At 41.8% G+C, this 18,435-nt stretch overlaps 1 protein-coding gene across 1 annotated transcript in view; it reads left to right on the top strand.

Annotated features, from left to right (window-relative positions):
- Positions 1-894: 894 nt before the first annotated feature.
- Positions 895-18,435, top strand: part of T265_07922 (hypothetical protein) — a gene marked incomplete at both ends in the record, with an annotated part of 86,244 nt that continues 68,703 nt past the window's right edge. The window contains one exon of the mRNA XM_009173582.1: positions 895-1,249. The remainder of the gene's footprint in view (positions 1,250-18,435) is intronic.

Raw genomic sequence — 18,435 nt, 5'->3', positions numbered from 1 at the left:
AATACCTGTCCAGACAATCTACTGTGATATTATGAATAGTGTTCAAGCTAAAACATGAGTAGCAGAGCACGAGTTTCATGAGCCTTCATAAGGCTCGTAGTCTGTCGGAGAGTTTTCAGCACCTCTATGGGTACCGTTTCTTCAGAAAAATGTACTGTGGTATCAAACGAATATTGCACCAGCTGGAATATGGAACAGCCAGTGTAAAGTACTTGGACAAGAGGGTCCCCCGAAGTTCACTTGAGTTTCCCAAGAAAACCAAATCACTATACAAACGCATGCATTGGCGAACAGTCTCACTTTTTCCGCGCCTTCTTCAATTTACATTTCAGCCCTTCAAATCACCAATCAAAAAAATTTAAATTAACTGTGATGAAACGTTTTCTGATTGGTTGTTACACTGGTTGACTCAAGTCATTCACAAACGAGTTCATCCGAATGTCTTAAACTGTTTCAGATATTCGACTCGGGACATCTTCGTCCGATAAACTATATTGTTTTTCTGGAAAACAGCGTAGCAACAGTCGTACTGTTTGTATGTCTATGTTGAAAAAATGATGGCCACTCCCAATAGATAGGTACACTGGACAGTTGTAGTCTAGTTAATGAAGCCGTTTGTCGTTCAACCATTTTAGTTCCTTTAGCGGAAATTACTGGACACGCACTGATACATGTTTACAGTGTTTGTGACCTTGTCGGTTGTCATGATGACGATTTCCTGAAACAGTGCAAATATGTTTACCGCGTGTTATGTCGAATCGGCCATGTGTAAAGGGCTCTCTGACCCTAAAGTTCATCGGTGGTTCACGGTAATCAACAAACAGACAGACAACATGGTTTGATGTCAACTTGTCTGCGGATGGCACCGCAATGTCACACGATTAAGGCTATTGGATGAAACCGAAAGACCAATCAGCGGGATTGCTGGCGTTAGAAATATCGCCACACGGTGACATCCTGAAACTTTTGTTTACTACTGCCTTCATGTATCGGATCGCGAGGTGGATCATAGTATTTTTGTGTATTGCTGGATCCGCACTGCTTTTAACCTATACGAGGATATATTCGTCAACAGATCGTATAGCTGGACGGAATTCAGAAGAGACAGGAAGCTCGGAAGTGGACGATCCGTCTGGAGGAACTGTTGAATCAAACACCACCGATGATACACTGGAACTCACTGTCGACGAGGCCAGACTAAATTATTTGAATCCATACCTTGGAGATAGTCGATATGCAGGGAAGAAAAGTAAGTGGGATGCTTCAACTATCGATCGGAACTAAAATTTAAATGTAAGAATCACGTGGATATTGATTACATTGGAGTATGTTTGCAGAGTTGAAGAGGCCAACTAAGACTGTTCCAGACTTGATTAAAACCGGTCACAGAATAAATATTGGTGCCCTATTTATAAAAGTTTGAATCGAGGAATGACTGAACAAAGACAAATACTTCTTTTGACTACTGCAGTTAAATCTTCAACAATCGTATGCCACAGTAACCAGCTACACCTAGATTCAGCCCGATCGATATGTTAAGGAATAAGGAACTACGGTTCAATAAAATGGTGGCATTATATCGTCTCCCTCTGCCTCACTTTCGAAGGCCCAGTTTGACGCCCATTAGTCTGGTTCCACTGACAAGTTCTGACATTGCTCAGTTTCTGCTCGTATTGTCCTTTGCGCGTCGCTCAGATGGCATATTAAGCGCTGTAAAAATGCTAAAAAATATCCACTTGCTTTCATCAAACTCACCTCTATCAAAAGAGTCTCAGAATCGATGAATGACTTACGAAAATCGAGATGTTGAGAGGGAATGGAGCAGCCACCTATGTGACCTGACCTGAGACGACTGCAGATGCCCTAAGAAGCCCGGATGAAAAACCCTAGATAGGGCGAAAAAAGAGGGAATTGGTTTGTTGTGTCTTGGAATTTCGCAAACCTGCAGCAGGGACAAAATATTCCATGTGGTGCAGTTTTAATGACTCAATTTTAATTTCATTTTATTCCCCTAAGAATAATTCATTCCAAGGGCTGCATAACAACTGCCTACGCCAGTGACAAATCAAGCTCGAAGTCCATCGAAGGGTAAAAATGCCCTAAACAGATGAGGTACTACTTCCAATATACTCCCTTAAAAGCTTACCGCCTTGATAAGCTCAGTCATACTGTTACTGTGTGGTTAACTGCGATGTCCCAAATGATTGTTGCCGGATGTTTTTCCACAGACATAATTCTTTAACGGTAGATAAAGCTCCGGTCGATTTGTCGTATTTTTTAAAAGGGTCTTTTCGTGTCTACTGTTGAAGAAACGTCATGTGCACACATTATATCAAGGGAAACCCGGCGGCCAGATTAAAGATGCTCATACATGGGTTCGAATCTAGGTAGCCAAGACAGAAACCAGAAATTTAACCTCTAGTCTGCCAGCAGGCTATTAGTAATATACGTAAGGTGATAAAAAGACGACCGATCAAACCGCCGACAACAGTTAACAACCCATAGTTCCGGTGTCTCAGTGGTAAGTCTTTTACATCTCATTTGTTTTTATAAACAAAAGAAACATGAGGATATATATATATAATCCAAACGTCGCCGAAGCATGTAGTGATGCAATCTAATCTGTATAGAAATTAGGTTTAAAACTCGCAATAACTGCTTCTCAGCGTGAGACTGATACAAGCATTCAAGCGGATGGACTGAAGTCACGGATCACATCAGTTAAAGTTTACTCAAAATATGGAAGAGATATATTTTAATTGATAGGTGCATAAGTGTTTAAAAAATTAAAAGATGCTACTAATGGCTATACCGCATTGTGTATGGTTGTGAGGACAGTCAATATGATGTCTTGGTAAAACGAAACACTTCCGTACCAATTAAATCGTGGTTCTTTGAGCGTTGACTCTCAGTATCCAACCGTTTTATCTAAAAGCCAAAAATGTTTATCTTCAATTTGGCTTTGTCAACTTCTCGATAGGCTCATTTAGCAAAACTGCATTTACTGGATGGAAACGTTAAAAGAAAACCCCAGATGGCAAACAAGAACATTTACTCCATGAAGATAAACTTTGCATTTGCAATGCTTGCCGTCATCCCCTGCATCAAACAGCACCGGTATTCGCCTCATCCTGCAGTATCTTGATGGTTTGTTAATAGCCTACATCCGAAAGCGAGGTAGCAAATATTTGAAAAAAATTCGCCTGTTTGAACACGTAACGGAAACGTGAAAAATAGTTGGAACCAGTTGGGTAGTCATCATTTTCGAAAAAGTTTAGTGACAGCAGCTCAAATCAAGATTACCAACAAACGTCAAGAAACAGGATACCCAATGAGTTTGATTAGGCATCAACTAAGAAAGATTTTGACTCCAGTATCTAGACTCAGTAAGGAATGGATGGGCACAGTAGTCATTCCGTATAAAGCAGGAATATCGGAGGTTAGTTGAAGACTGTTGAACTTAGCCAACATTCGAGTAGCTTTTCAGAAGGGAAAAACGCTACGCTCAGTTTTGGTGCGATTAGAAGATCCCCTTCCGGTTGAAAGGACTAGGGACTGCGTGTATAAAATTAACTGCAACGATTACGCTATGGTTTATATAGGACAAACTGCTAGGGAATTGCACACCAGAACCAATGAGCATAAAAGAAGGATTAACAAACCAACAAGAAATGCAGAAGAATACCAAATACTGGTCAAAGACTCAGCGATGGCGGTACATGCCTTTGATATGGGACTAAATAGATCTGGAGAATGTGGAAGTTTTAAGACGGGGAGTGCGAGTCACACCACAGCGGCTGATAGCCGAGGCGGTGGAAATCACCAAGCATCACAGCGTGAATAGAATCGAGGATGTGGAGCTAGCGAGCGTATGGAAAGTGGTCTTAGACGAGCCGAGTTGATATGTGACAGTGGGGTTATCAATCCACGTAGGATCATTAGAAAAAAACAGGGAGGTGTGGGTGGAAATCCCAACCCGACCAAAGGTCACAGAATCCCTCTTACACAACGATCTTAGCACTAGCTCACTCATACAGACTGACAGAAGGTTCAAGCGAAGTTCAAGCGGAACCATCAAATGAACCGAACCAGAAGAATTAGACTCTAGACTAGACCCAAACACATGTAGGTTTCCCCGCCGCCCCATCACTTGTTCAACCACTCTAACACACTAAATTCCCTCGGCCGACACCCGACAGGGATTTAGTATGACTTAGCTGATTGGTTCTCCTTCCGCCTTAAATCTCGACCAACATCGGAACCTCGTCACTTGGCCTGATGAAACTTTTGTGTCAAAAGCGAAACGTTGCCCAGCAATAAATCTACCGATTGTCACCAAACTTTTTCGGAAACGTAGCGGAAACGTTTTCCAGATTGACGGCCACAAGATTGAAACACAAAACAGAGCAAAGCTATTTGGTTCAACATATTTGGAGTTAGGAATTAGTACGTTTGAATTTTTTTTATTGTGAAGGATTACATCTCATATCTTCTGATTCTCTGTACACTCTGGGAAGTTAACGAAATGATCATTCGATACACAATACGGTAGCAGATTCCGTTGACAATTTTGCATCAACTACTTTTTACTAAAAGCCCTATAGTGAGTTTTCACCGGCATAAAAGCAAAAAAGACATTCTACTCCGAGAAGAACTGCCACAAAACCTCAGATACACCTAAATTCCAGAAAACCACATATGTGGCACATAATACGGTTTGTATAACTCATATTTCCAAGAAGAAGCAGTCATTTGTGAGAACAATCTCATACTGAATGAAAGTCTAACCCCATGGATACCGGCAGATTGTCATCGGTCCACATAAGTTGCTAGTTTCGCAATCATTTGAAAAACTTAATGGCAAAAAGATGGACATTAGGAGTCCCATGAGATGCAGCCTATCAGATTTGAACTACTTGTTTCAGACTAAGAGATCACACCGTGAGGAAAACACACCTTGACTAGTTGAACGGGGTATGTCTTTCCTTCCTCAAGGCACGTTCAGACGTCAACAAACAAACCGTGGAGTTTATTTGTCCTCCGAGAATCTAAACAAGATGGTTTAAAAACACATTACCCCCGCTTGCAGTTAGCGATGCACCAAATTCTATCGCACGATGCGTCTAGGTAAACAGACCCTTAACACTATACGCTCCTTGGCAAAGCTAAACCGTAAAGGGATTGGTTGAAAAACGACCAGTTTGATTCCAAAACCAGTTTAAGAAGGATGATTATAACGGTTCCCGTTCTTGTCCCACACAAACGTTCCTGTTCGAGTTGCTTCTAACAAAAGGTCAGGTAGATAGGATCTGTGAAATTTACTACCCGTGTAAGGAGAAAAGTTCTTCGCCGCGGAGTTGCCCATCAGGAAGCACCAAGCAAACGGTTGCAAACAATTGGACAGGAAAGTAAACATCTCAAGAGTCTTCTTGAATTTCTTGGATATTCAGTGACCATCACGCAACTGTAAACGAGCGCCACAAAGCAGTTCCGTACGTTCCGTAAATACCCCGCCTTTCATTAGGCTCGAGGAGTCCCGAGAAAACNGTGAAATTTACTACCCGTGTAAGGAGAAAAGTTCTTCGCCGCGGAGTTGCCCATCAGGAAGCACCAAGCAAACGGTTGCAAACAATTGGACAGGAAAGTAAACATCTCAAGAGTCTTCTTGAATTTCTTGGATATTCAGTGACCAACCATCACGCGTAAACGAGCGCCACAAAGCAGTTCCGTACGTTCCGTAAATACCCCGCCTTTCATTAGGCTCGAGGAGTCCCGAGAAAACAACATACTACCCGCATGTCTCATCAGTGGTATCCGCCGTTACACCCGTAGGGGATCAACAAGCTACAAAACTTTGTTAAAAATGAATGACACTGAATTTTTAAGCCATAGGAATACAAAATCGAATGCTTTTTCTGACCTTATACTTGGGGAGAAGTTTATTCCAAAACAATGGCACTTGCGACCTTGAGTTATTGCTTAATTGTCTGAATTCTATTGCTTCTCGGTAACTTCTTGATTTTCTTTTGAAAGGTCTCTTCCTACATCGGCTCGAAGAAAACCTCCAAGCTTTTACAAAAAGTGTACACCACGCTGGCATACTGAGCTAGCATTTATTAAGTTCTTATCCAGAAAATGAATAACTTCCCAACAATTGATACCCGCAATTGATTACGAATCACACATTTTGCACTCAAAGTAGAGAAACGATCAAGGAGACCTTTGGAAAGTTCTTTTACCATAAACTTGAAATAACCGGATAGATGCGGTCGTGTCAGAAGGATATGCCGACAGCTACCCCTCTGTTGCTGGCACGCACACTCACATTATCCCATTCTAGAGAACGTTTTCCCGTACAGGGTCCTAAGAAGGAAGGTTGTTCACGAGCCAGTCGGGCAAAACCGGAGAGTAGACAGAGATAGCTTCATTTCTACATTCCAAGGAGTCAAACCGTTTTATCTTAGAATCACAGGATCTGAGAAGGCACAGAACAATATGTTTTCAGCCCCAACTATCTAGTTGATAATGCCTTATGAACCTTTGTTCATAGGAGAGCATCCGTTTGATCGCTTGTGAGTAGATGTAGTGATAACCATAGAGTGGACTTATATTTTAGCTTCTTGCAACTTCAAAGATGGTTTAGACTGAACTGATAAAAGTACACTCATACACAGAGCTGTGTGGTCAGAAATCATTTGACCGATCTGATCTAATAATAGGAACGAAGTGTTTTTCAATCACTATCGAACGTTTTCTTGTAGTTTGACATCTCGGCGGAAATTGTTACATCCTTATGTGAAGCAACATTATAAGCCACACATCCTCATTGTACCACAGGAAGCTTCCAGAAGATGAAAATAATGAATGGTGTTCAGCTGGGTGAACTTTTTAGTCTTTTAGCAGAATGTGAATTTTTGAGTGATGAAGATCACGTTTACTTGTTTTTTCCGATGCACTAAAAAGAGAAGTCATCGGAGTATGAGGGAACCGACAACCGTTCTAAGTTTTATTGCCGTGTGTTCAGCATAAACCACTGACCGGAAAGGTAGAATATGGTTACAGTGAAGTTAGAACAGAATTTGACATGGCAAGAGGGACTGAACGAGGTTATGAAAGCTTTTGGGCGCTGATTCTACTATTCGCTTTCTACGATGGGGTCACGTGACTCTCCCTGAGCAGGGCTGGAGACATTAAACGGTAGGCGGCCAAAACACATGTTAATGACATTTATACTGTCAGTTTCCGTCCAGATTGTCTGACTGAGTGCTGGAGGTGTAATTACTTTGGACGTTTGTGGCCCTGTCTCATTTCATGTTTTTTCCCATTATAAGGCATTATTCAAATAACTTGATACGGTCGTACGGCTGTGAAGCCCTAGCACACTCATCTGGTATTATCGTCAGTGATGATAATGGTGTGGGCAAGTGGACTTTCTTTGCTTGTAACGGGTCTATTTTGGGTGTTCTCTGGTCAATTGTTTGGTGACCGATTCAAAACAAGAGTTGCATGTTTGCGTTGGATTCCAGGACGTTCAAACCAACGCCGTGAGGTTTCCGGACGCTACGAGTGAAAGTTCCTTCAAAAATTGTAGCGGAAAAATTCAAGCAGAACGATTTTCCCACACGATGTGCCTAGGTTTCCGAATGGTCTTTAATTACACATCTTGGCTAAATGAAGCGTGTTGCACTATGTCTGAAAATATTTCTACCTGACGAAAATAGTAACCCCCCCCTATATTGTTTCTTCGTGGAAGCAGGCGTATTTATAGTGAAGCAAAATATCCGAACAACTTGCAACGGTATTGTAAAGTGGACAACCTGCCTGGAAAATCGAATTCAAAGAAAAAATAACTCTGTTCTTTTTCTGGTAATATCGGAAAAATCAGTTTTATGGGGGCAAGGACGCTCAGCTGTTAGTAGGGGAAACCCAATTAATTAACTAAGTTAATGCATACGGATGAAGTATTTTTGGCCCGATATCTTCATTCAGTGCTCTTGGCAAACAGATAAACTTTCAGCTGTCTTTTCTTTTGATTAGATTATAGCGAAAAATATGCTAATTACTTCATAATCAGCTTGTTAATTCAAGCATTCATCCGTGTGGATGCGACAAATCAATAATCTATTGATGGCGTGCTTGACTGGTGAAGGTCACGTGGCTGACCTGAATGCTGCTTTAAAGGTTTCGTCAAAACTGGCAAATCACATAATGGATTGCACAACGAGTAAATCTTTTGCCTAATTTGTATGTGATCAGTTCCGAAACAAAATATGATGTGGTTCTCCAAACTGTTGGGACACTTGTGAGACGGCAGCTATTTTAAACAAAAGATGCCCACTCAAAATTTTGTGCTTCAGAGGATTTTTCAACATATCTGGCATAAAATTCCTCCGAACTTTTAGTCTTTACCACCGAATCAAAGGATTGTCTAGCGCACAACAAGAGAAGGACCTAGGATTGGACTACTGCTAAGCGGTTACCTAGTTATTTTAAAGTTGCAACTACAAGGTATAACCGCCTAAAACCAAGTCACTCTTACCGGACAAATTTAAGGATAGTTATGGTCTAAAGTGGAGAAGACTCTAAATGGATAAAGAATAAGTATTATCCTGTACTAAGTAGCGGTAGTTACCTGTTAAATGCCAGCACTCCTAGGTGATCAGGTTTTCAAAAATTAAGTTAAGTTGGACTACTGTAGCATGAACCTTTTGTTCATGGGAGTTAGGTCGATAGACACATCAGAGAATCTACCAAACAAAGTGTGGGAAAGGCTACTTTAACCTTCTGGGTAATCTAGGCCTGCGGTTTACCCTCCAACAAATGGCGACATCCTCAGTGTACCTGATAAGTAATCTAGATTCTTTAGTCTCTCGGCTACTAGAAACACCACTGTCTAATTCGTTTCGGATTCTTGAAAAACACACAGGTTTTGCAACTGACTTCGTGTTCTAAGTAGGAACAAGATGAAAAACAAATTTCTACGGGGACCGTCGGAGAACTTCTGGTCGAATAAAGCGTACAAAATGCATGAAAGTCTGTTAGAGACACCCGAGTTATTTTTCTATTTATGCAGGCAAATCATCATCATCATCATTCTCAGCTGTAATAACCGCGTACTTGTCGTATAGCGGTTGTAGCTGCCACAATTTCACTCACCGATGATTCGGAGAAGTGGGGTAGGTAGCTGCGCATTGGAGGCGGGAGCCGATAAATTAGCGCCTCAATACAGCACTGTAGGTGGACTGTTAAGTGGGGGGATTGAGGTAGGAGCTATGCATTGAATGCAATAGCTTGGATGAACGAGCGTCATTGAGGGCGCGACTGGGCCATTTGGACTGTTAACCGGATTGAAGAGGTCTGTTACCAGCGCTCATTTGGCTGATACGAGTCGTATGATCAATCCTAACACACTTTCGAACATAGTACCAAGCACTTGGTTGCGTACTAAGACCCGATCAATATCAGTCTGGTCACAGCTGAGTGAATCGCGATTCGCTCACATAATGCGAGACTGCACACGTAGAAGGCGTTTCAATGCGCACTGAGTCTTCAATGGTCTGCTCACGTGACCGCTGGCCATTTCAGACCAATCGAACGTGACGTGAGCATTTTTTACGCCTTTGCCCATAGATTCTACTTCATTCATGTCTTACTTGTATGGATATCTTGACTTTAGTTATTCAATCCGTTGGTTTGCATTGGTTTGCGAAAGCATTGTCATCCGTAAATTGGTCTTTTGAACTCTACAATGATTCTTATGCGTTTATCGTTCTTGTCCTTGGATATCCCGATACTTAGGATAGTGATACGCGGAAGTTCAACGTTGTTTTTTTGTTTATCGCAAATGGTGCGGTTGACAGATTCAAAATCCATAAGAAACATCCTAGACAAGTGGTCACAAGAACGATGCGACTAAAGTAAGCTTTGACGGGGTCTAGCTGGTCAAAACAATGTGTAAACGGTCATCATGAAATCTTGCGACAATTTAGAATGTATCCTAATTCCATATTAGTCCACACTGTTGGCAACCTGTCGAAATTCGCGGAAAACCATACGTGCGAAATAGACATAGAGACAACTGTGGTATGACTGTGCTTGGGAAAGACATCCTCATTGGTATTCAGATGACCATGTTTGAAATCGGATGAAAGGGGACCGGCCTGCCAGGTACTTTGAGAGCTAGCCAATTGGCTAAGTGCTCGGAAGGAAAAATTGTAGCGGAAAAATTCAAGCAGAACGATTTTCCCACACGATGTGCCTAGGTTTCCGAATGGTCTTTAATTACACATCTTGGCTAAATGAAGCGTGTTGCACTATGTCTGAAAATATTTCTACCTGACGAAAATAGTTAACCCCCCCCCTATATTGTTTCTTCGTGGAAGCAGGCGTATTTATAGTGAAGCAAAATATCCGAACAACTTGCAACGGTATTGTAAAGTGGACAACCTGCCTGGAAAATCGAATTCAAAGAAAAAATAACTCTGTTCTTTTTCTGGTAATATCGGAAAAATCAGTTTTATGGGGGCAAGGACGCTCAGCTGTTAGTAGGGGAAACCCAATTAATTAACTAAGTTAATGCATACGGATGAAGTATTTTTGGCCCGATATCTTCATTCAGTGCTTTTGGCAAACAGATAAACTTTCAGCTGTCTTTTCTTTTGATTAGATTATAGCGAAAAATATGCTAATTACTTCATAATCAGCTTGTTAATTCAAGCATTCATCCGTGTGGATGCGACAAATCAATAATCTATTGATGGCGTGCTTGACTGGTGAAGGTCACGTGGCTGACCTGAATGCTGCTTTAAAGGTTTCGTCAAAACTGGCAAATCACATAATGGATTGCACAACGAGTAAATCTTTTGCCTAATTTGTATGTGATCAGTTCCGAAACAAAATATGATGTGGTTCTCCAAACTGTTGGGACACTTGTGAGACGGCAGCTATTTTAAACAAAAGATGCCCACTCAAAATTTTGTGCTTCAGAGGATTTTTCAACATATCTGGCATAAAATTCCTCCGAACTTTTAGTCTTTACCACCGAATCAAAGGATTGTCTAGCGCACAACAAGAGAAGGACCTAGGATTGGACTACTGCTAAGCGGTTACCTAGTTATTTTAAAGTTGCAACTACAAGGTATAACCGCCTAAAACCAAGTCACTCTTACCGGACAAATTTAAGGATAGTTATGGTCTAAAGTGGAGAAGACTCTAAATGGATAAAGAATAAGTATTATCCTGTACTAAGTAGCGGTAGTTACCTGTTAAATGCCAGCACTCCTAGGTGATCAGGTTTTCAAAAATTAAGTTAAGTTGGACTACTGTAGCATGAACCTTTTGTTCACGGGAGTTAGGTCGATAGACACATCAGAGAATCTACCAAACAAAGAGTGGGAAAGGCTACTTTAACCTTCTGGGTAATCTAGGCCTGCGGTTTACCCTCCAACAAATGGCGACATCCTCAGTGTACCTGATAAGTAATCTAGATTCTTTAGTCTCTCGGCTACTAGAAACACCACTGTCTAATTCGTTTCGGATTCTTGAAAAACACACAGGTTTTGCAACTGACTTCGTGTTCTAAGTAGGAACAAGATGAAAAACAAATTTCTACGGGGACCGTCGGAGAACTTCTGGTCGAATAAAGCGTACAAAATGCATGAAAGTCTGTTAGAGACACCCGAGTTATTTTTCTATTTATGCAGGCAAATCATCATCATCATCATTCTCAGCTGTAATAACCGCGTACTTGTCGTATAGCGGTTGTAGCTGCCACAATTTCACTCACCGATGATTCGGGGAAGTGGGGTAGGTAGCTGCGCATTGGGGGCGGGAGCCGATAAATTAGCGCCTCAATACAGCACTGTAGGTGGACTGTTAAGTGGGGGGATTGAGGTAGGAGCTATGCATTGAATGCAATAGCTTGGATGAACGAGCGTCATTGAGGGCGCGACTGGGCCATTTGGACTGTTAACCGGATTGAAGAGGTCTGTTACCAGCGCTCATTTGGCTGATACGAGTCGTATGATCAATCCTAACACACTTTCGAACATAGTACCAAGCACTTGGTTGCGTACTAAGACCCGATCAATATCAGTCTGGTCACAGCTGAGTGAATCGCGATTCGCTCACATAATGCGAGACTGCACACGTAGAAGGCGTTTCAATGCGCACTGAGTCTTCAATGGTCTGCTCACGTGACCGCTGGCCATTTCAGACCAATCGAACGTGACGTGAGCATTTTTTACGCCTTTGCCCATAGATTCTACTTCATTCATGTCTTACTTGTATGGATATCTTGACTTTAGTTATTCAATCCGTTGGTTTGCATTGGTTTGCGAAAGCATTGTCATCCGTAAATTGGTCTTTTGAACTCTACAATGATTCTTATGCGTTTATCGTTCTTGTCCTTGGATATCCCGATACTTAGGATAGTGATACGCGGAAGTTCAACGTTGTTTTTTTGTTTATCGCAAATGGTGCGGTTGACAGATTCAAAATCCATAAGAAACATCCTAGACAAGTGGTCACAAGAACGATGCGACTAAAGTAAGCTTTGACGGGGTCTAGCTGGTCAAAACAATGTGTAAACGGTCATCATGAAATCTTGCGACAATTTAGAATGTATCCTAATTCCATATTAGTCCACACTGTTGGCAACCTGTCGAAATTCGCGGAAAACCATACGTGCGAAATAGACATAGAGACAACTGTGGTATGACTGTGCTTGGGAAAGACATCCTCATTGGTATTCAGATGACCATGTTTGAAATCGGATGAAAGGGGACCGGCCTGCCAGGTACTTTGAGAGCTAGCCAATTGGCTAAGTGCTCGGAAGGTCGAAACTCTCTAAACTTCTTGAGATGTGCACTGATGATGATTTCCAACAGAAATGATACAGCTGCACAGTGGTTTCTGGCTTGTTAGCATAGACTGGTTTCACTGACAGGCGGAAACTCCACTGAAATTTGGATTTCGTTGTTAAATCCTACCTTCTTTGTGAAATCTCCCCAAAGCATGAAAGCGAAAGTATAAAGGTGCTTCAGAAATGCTTTTTTTGGGCCTGGCCTTTTTGTCCTTAGTAAAATCTGACTGCTTTCAAGTTGGACTAAGTGGATGATTCAGAGCTTTGGATTGAAGGAACCGGCATTGGAGATGCAGACAGATTTCGGAGTGCGTTAGACAAGAGGATTCTGGACTTGAATTTATCATTCGTCATCTGACGAGTACATTTCTATCGGTATGAACCCGGTGACCCAATAAAATTACTAGGCTAGAGAAGTTCCACCAGACACGTCACTATTAGCCAGCATTCCAGTCCTGCTAACCTCCCATTCCAGACGAAACTGTGCACTGAAAATGACTGTTCCCGATACTAGGATGTCTAGGTCAGTGGAGAAATCTTTTGGCAAAAGCAGTCTGTGCTCAAAGCAATCATGCTGCTAAGAACTCATCAGCATATAGGCTTCGGAATCAGCTGTTTGAAAATGGACAGTGGGATTTCAAGTTATTTCATCTCCGGCGCTGGTCTCATCTTGGTATTCTTCTCAGTGATGTACCCAGGCGTTTCAGTTTTTTTCGTCAATGGGGAATGTGTCTAAGCCGAGGAAGCAGCATTTTTGTGGCAGTGGTTGATTAAGACGGCATGTCGGAGTCACTCGTCCAGTGTGTTTCAAGCAGCTACTCGACACACGAAATTGAGTTTTGTCGGGCAAAGGCTTTTGGCTGTATGAGTGATGTTTTTGTCCTACTTCTAAAAAATCCAAATTCTGTTTGGGAAGGAGAAACCAGGGGCGTGGTACCTTCTTGTTTTGAGGTAAGACAGCGCCATTAGAAACTGGTTGGTACGTAATACAGATTGAATCGTTGAGGCTCACCACATTCTGCATCGCTGCAAGTAAACCTCCCTGTTGTCTAGCCTGACGCAGCCTATCGGCACTCCTATTCGAAAGGACACAGTTTCCAGCTATTTTAGACATATGTATGGCACGAACGGTTCATGCTACCCAGAAGATAGTAGGACAAGAGGACATATAATGGTTTACAACGTAAGAGGAATATCCTCATTACTAATGACAAATTTCATTCCTCAATTAAAATTGCTAAGAATCGTAATGAATGTATCACTCAATACACATTAATTCAAAAGTTTGAAATCAAAATGAAAATCCGAAAGAACTGCTGAATGTATTGTTTTAACAGTCGTTCAAACTACAAATTCGCCCAAATAGTTCCTCATTCACTTCAGGGTTAATGTTTCTGGAACAGGAAATCTTCATTGCATGTTCAGTCGATGAAAATTCGCAGATCACAATAAAAGTAGATCCGCATTTGAAATGTGAGTGTGACAATGTATTCCAAGTCCTTCTCCTTTTCTCCGAAACCGAGGCCAACCGAACTTTTCTAGTCGATAGTTTTACAAAGGGGCAGAAACTCATCAGGCAGATGCACGTTTTACTCGGGAGGCGGAGTGTGTTTGTCTTAACCTCGAATGCCCAGCGAGGCTTATCGTGAGACCAGACTGTCTCCTCACTTTATTCATCATAGACTGCGAACAGGGACAAGCAAGTTATTTGCTGAATGCTTTGTTAATCGAATTACAGTTCTGTTTTCCCTTGAAGGTAACTCAGAACAGAGCTTCCATTTGAGCGCAGAACAATTTTCCGGTCCAAAATTAAGCGGGTTACTCTATCTTAGGTCTCATTACAACCAAACTAGGAGGTTTCCTACTTAGATTGCGCCAAATGCAGATAAAAACAAGAGGTTTGATTGCTTTTGAAGTGAGTCACACTAGCTTATTACTCTTTTGTATATCGCGCACGCTAATCGATACCTTTGACCTGGCGCATGGCCGTACTCTAGGTCTGCTCACAGGACTTTACTCCAAACCCTGACGGGTAGTGATCCATGCCTCTTTGTCCGTTTCCGTAAAGCAAGTTCAAAAAGACGATGACCACGTGTGCACATGTTCGCCCACGATTGCTTACGTCAAAACATCCGTGATGAGTTCCGCATAGATCCTCACTAACGCAACAAGTTCTAGTGTACTATTGTGATGACATTCAAAATTCACATGGCCAACTTTGGGACTCAGTGAAAGAGAAGAACCATCCCTTTCGACAATAGGTTGAACGAGTCAAAAACAAGAAAAAAACAAAGAATTCCAAAGCTTCTAGTTTTGGAAACAGAATTGAAAAGAAACATAATTTACATTTAATTTGACAAAATATTGAACGCTTTTGAGACCAGAAAGGTTTTAACTTTCGAAAAGAATGCATCTCAGCACATCAAGATGGGAAGGACTCTGGAGGGGGCAAGTAGAATTTCATACAAGTAGAAGATTTCGGTAAACACACTCGTTTGCAGGTAAGTTTGGTTTCCACGGGAGACTCAAGTGAGTCGCTCGTTTACGATATTCTTCAAATGAATGTGCCACAACAAGGCCACCTCATGTTACAGTTGATACAGCACTTGAGATATCGCAGTATATGTTCATGAAGGAAACTACACACAATGTTGCTGATGAGCTCCAAGTAGGTAAACACCGGTCACGGGCTGCCGGAAGTATTCAGCAACCTTGTGAGTAGTTTTGTTTATTACAAGTAGAAGACGCTTGCATGCGTTTACTCTGGATTTTCGCACAGATTTTCTTATCGTGAGTAGTTTGTTTATTACAAGTAGAAGACGCTTGCGTGCGTTTACTCTGGATTTTCGCACAGATTTTCTTATCTCAGCGTAAATTTCATCAACATACTGTACTAAACATTAGCTAAATGGCTGGCATACTGATCGTAATGTGTGAAAACAGGGCTGGTCAACCAGTCGTTTTCAAACGGTATAGCATATACTCACAGATTTGTGAGATGCCTGTTATGAATGCTTTTTAATAGCAGCTCCGCAGTGCTTCTCTGCTTTAAATTAACTTCACAGTTCGTAGCTGAAACTTGAATAAGAAAATGTGCTTACAGTATTGACGAGACAAAACGTTTTATTTCGGAACCGCAACCCGAAACAGATGATTTTGCACGAATAAATGGATCTAAGGATGATCGATCAGCGACGATGATTAAAAGCAGCGCTGCTAAATAAAAGTGACGCGTCTTAGTGTCGGAGTGAGAAGACAACCCAGTTTGTTTGAAAAAACAAAACATTGAGGTGGTTGAAGTTTCAATAAAATACGAACGAATCGAAAAGCACAGACATCTTTTGAAACATGACTCCCTCAATTAAACACTGGTTCCATCAAACAACAGAGGTAGATAATTACTTTTGCGACAAATGAATGGGTCAGTTTCACAACCTGCTGCCTAGGAAGCAACACCAAATTGCAAAGATCGCAAGTAAGAAACATCCAGTCCATAGAACTGGTTGTTTGGTCATATTGTGTTAGCAGTAGCAACTTAAGGAGGAAGCTCCAGTCAACAGCATACACAAATGTTCCACCAAATTCGGCCTGTCACGTGATGATATGGTGCGCACAGGGACAGCTTTAAAAGGAGACAATCGTGATTCAGAACTCTTTAGTGGTTTTCCAACCAGGGTGGGCTCAAATGAATGTAGTGTTCTTGGGTACACCTCAATAAAGTCTCTTATGAAGGACAACGGCACCAGTCGCACTCAAAGGGTAAAGAGAGTAATGACTCAGTAGAACTTGAAGCCGAAAGTCGGCAGAGATAATACCGGTCAAAAAACAACTGTTTGGGCTCAAAACAATCCACAGTTTTTACTTGTTTATTTTTCAGTTAACTCTCCTGTCACACGAGTTGTCTGTCAGAAGTATTGTAAATTACAAGCAGCCATTTTGGTTTTCAGGAGAGACTCAACTGAATCTCTCGTTAATGATGTTCTACAACTGTTGTCGTGGGTTGTCGAAGAGTTTTCAGCAACCTTGTGAGTAGTTACCTTTGCAACCAAGCATATTATAGGTGCCATTTAGCTTGACTCATGTGACATTCAGCTGCAACTGATGCTTGTCTTACATAAACCCATGAAAAAATATCATCCTTTTCTAACCATAGCAAGCGAAACAACTCAAAGCTTTCGGACATATAAAAGTAAGAGCTTGTGTCTTTCAACAGGGAGAAGGAGCTTCCGGGAAAGACTTGATTTTCGCCAGTCTCGAGAGTGTGTTTTAGGGAGGCTGTGAATGCCTTACAAAAACATTTAGGTGCAGGCAATCCATCGATCTCGGACAGCTGTGCAGCCCAACAAGATCAGCGGCCAGGGTTTTGTTTGTTTGTTTAGGCAGATCAGCGTTAATTTCTCGCGCCAACTTTGGTAATTAGTTGACTGTAGTGGATACTTGTAAGATTCCTCGATGTCAGAGAATGAAAAGTAGCGCTTTGAAGTATGCTGCGCGTCCGTGTTTTTGCATACCGCTTCCCGTTCTTGCTCATCTAAACCACCTCGATTTACATGAAAATGTTTGAGGACATCTTCATGTTTACCGCAGAATAATTGCTATGTATGGGGGATTACGCCAAACAAATTTATGGCAGTTGTTCGTCACTGATACACGTATCATCCCAAGTTAGGGAAACTATGCAGCGGAAAACGAGAGACGGATGCGTACACAAGCACACGCACACGTATATTCGGCCAACCATGTCACTATTCACCAGTGGAGTGTGAGCTGTCTTGTTTAGAATATTAGAGGTGCATCACTTTAACAGAGCCGTAGTCAAACCCCGTTCGAATGGATTACCGATAATCTAAGTGAACACTGCTCACTTAAATACATGCAAACTTCCTTTGGCAAAAAGGCAGTTATTTTAGAATGTGGGGTACTAGGGGTGAAAATGAAAAATGAAAAATTGTTATCCTTGCATATTAGGTCTATACTGAAAGAAGGCACCGGCCAAACAATTTGGCGATTCAACAATCCTTCAACAATACCTGGAAAACTTGGTTGGATTTATGTATTGACCTCACATGCAAAGTAGTCGTGAATTCGGCGTTGATTTTATATCAATTCTGGGATCTGGTTTGACGCTGTTTTTGCTGTACATTTAAAAGAAAAATACCCTGTCGGGCTATCCGAAGGCTTACATGAAGTCGCGTGTGCGATCAGTATAGGATAACGGCCATTGAAGATGTCTCACCAGTTGGATATGGTACTGAGGCGTACATTTAGTGTGAACTTGGGCGCAGGTTAACGTGAAGTAGATGGGGGGTATTTCCTTGGGATTTCTTCAAAGAGAAGAAAACAAATTTGGTCGTCGGCTTGTCCGCTGAGCTGGGTAGTTTGATTGCAAACGTTTAATCACCAATCGAGGTGACATCATCAGTCCGTTATTGGGGAGCGAAGTTGTGCATAGCGGTGGGTTAGTGGTGGGTTGTGCCACAACCCACCACTAACCCACCGCTATGCACAACTTCGCTCCCCAATAACGGACTGATGATGTCACCTCGATTGGTGATTAAACGTTTGCAATCAAA

The sequence above is a fragment of the Opisthorchis viverrini genome (genome assembly GCF_000715545.1).
Source record: "Opisthorchis viverrini unplaced genomic scaffold opera_v5_198, whole genome shotgun sequence".
Classification (NCBI taxonomy): Eukaryota; Metazoa; Platyhelminthes; class Trematoda; order Opisthorchiida; family Opisthorchiidae; genus Opisthorchis; species Opisthorchis viverrini.
This window is presented reverse-complemented; position numbering and strand designations above follow the sequence as displayed.